General features: G+C 37.3%; 1 long non-coding RNA gene across 1 annotated transcript; it reads left to right on the forward strand.

Moving 5' to 3' along the window:
• Positions 1–296: 296 nt before the first annotated feature.
• Positions 297–1,318, forward strand: LOC122138191. Its single transcript, XR_006155368.1, has 2 exons — positions 297–496; positions 673–1,318. It is a non-coding gene; the product is annotated as an uncharacterized LOC122138191 (long non-coding RNA).
• The last annotated feature ends 867 nt before the right edge of the window (positions 1,319–2,185 follow it).

The raw sequence follows: 2,185 nt of genomic DNA on the forward strand, positions 1-2,185 counted from the left end.
AGGGTAAATTTTACTTAATTTGTCTCCTGGGAAACATAAATATCTTCTGTAGCTTCTGAAGGGCAGTACTAAATGAAAAATATATGATATTTAGCAGGGGTGCACGATAAATATCGACAGATAATTAATGCGCATCTCGTCAGTAAAGCCGGTTCTCCAATCAGCGGTAAATTCCATCAGGTGTGTGATTTCACATAGAGCAGCTTTTAGTACACAGAGCCGTTGTTAACTGACAAGCTGCGCAAATCCACATTCATTATCAGCATGGATTTGCGCAGCTTGTTAGTTAACAAAGACTCTGTGTAGTAACAGCTGCTCTATGTGAAATCACTCACCTGATGGAATTTACCACTGATTGGAGAACCGGCTTTACTGACCAGATGCGCATTAATTATCGGCCGATATTTATTGTGCACCCCTAATATTTAGGCAAACTCTGTTCAAAAGCTTTCACCCCCCCGGCTTTTAATGCATGGTTTTATCTTCTGGAGTATCAGTGAGTGTTTAAACCTTCTGTAATAGTTGTATATGAGTAAAATAATTAATATTTTGCAGATTCTGAAAGGGGGATGTAAACGCTTGACCTCAACTGTATATGATTATATATGATTTCTATAAAATACACTTAACTTATTAGTTATGTTGCAAGACTAAGTGTCGTGTAATTAACAGGAGGGGACCAGCATGGTGTAGTATTTGCAAAATGCAGAGACCAGTGATGCATTCCTGCACATTTTGTGCCTTGAGGACCAGACAATGACATCCCAGATCATCGCCATTGATTCGGGCCATGCCACTGAAATGGACTCATCACTTGAGGCTGTTGATCTTTGTTTCAAATTCTTTTTCTGTTGATCTTTCTAGTCCTTTTTGTGCTTTATGTTAACTATGCTAAGCAGTGTCTTCCTACCTGAGAATTTCTCCAGCATGCAGGATATCATATTGATGGAAATGAGTCTAAATGTGTGAAGTTTTTGAGGGCAACAGTTTTTTTTCTGCTCACTTGTAACATTTCAAATTTTGTGTCACATGAATTGTCTGTTGTAGGATTCTTTGTTTGGCTTAGTTTTAATAGCACAGTGTTTGTTCTGACTCTCGTGTGGCAATAATCAATTATTGAGTGTTCTGATGATGCAAGGTTGACAAAGAATAGGAATTTACGGTGCCTAGTTTACACTGTTTTGTGGTTTAAAGAAATCTACAAAATCTTGTTTTTATTTGTGTCTGTAAGGGTTGGATGAAATGTGTGACAGCACCCATTCAAAAATTGTTTTAAAAAGAAATGTCAAAACTTATTAAATGGATATGTACAGTTGCATTTTTTTGTGTTGTGTAATTATATTACAGAATAATAATAATCATTTTACATTCCTTTGTGATCATTATTTATTATAATTGGTAATATTGGTAAATATAAAGGTGGCAAGGCAATAAGACATATAACCCAATGTTTAGCTAATGTTTAACCCAGCAACACAGTTAACCTGACCCACTGGTTGGGTCAAATAAACTGGGTGAAATGGTTAAACCCAACACTGGGGTCAAAACAACCCAGCGCGTGTTCTGTCCAATAGCGACCCAGCGGCTGGGTTAAGGTTGGGTTGTTTTTTAACCCAGCACTTTTTAGTGCTACATTAATATGTGAGCAGCATGGATGTACATGTCTGTGTTTTCGAGAAAAGAATGTTTATGTGTGGTTAGTGAAAAGCCAAAATTTTTAAGTCACTGAAAGGAGACCATAAAACACATACAGTCGAGGCCAAAAGTTTTGAGAATTACATAAATATTGGAAATTGGAAAAGTTGCTGCTTAAGTTTTTATAATAGCAATTTGCATATACTCCAGAATGTTATGATGAGTGATCAGATGAATTGCATAGTCCTTGTTTGCCATGAAAATTAACTTAATCCCAAAAAAACCTTTCCACTACATTTCATTGCTGTCATTAAAGGACCTGCTGAGATCATTTCAGTAATCATCTTGTTAACTCAGGTGAGAATGTTGATGAGTACAAGGCTGGAGATCATTATGTCAGGCTGATTGGGTTAGAATGGCAGACTTGACATGTTAAAAGGAGGGTGATGCTTGAAATCAGGTTCAATTCTTGTAAAGAAGGCTTCAGGGCGTCCAAGAAAGTCCAGCAAGCTCAAGGATCGTCTCCTAAAGAGGATTCAGCTGCGGGATC

Source organism: Cyprinus carpio, chromosome B8 (genome assembly GCF_018340385.1).
Source record: "Cyprinus carpio isolate SPL01 chromosome B8, ASM1834038v1, whole genome shotgun sequence".
Classification (NCBI taxonomy): domain Eukaryota; kingdom Metazoa; phylum Chordata; class Actinopteri; order Cypriniformes; family Cyprinidae; genus Cyprinus; species Cyprinus carpio.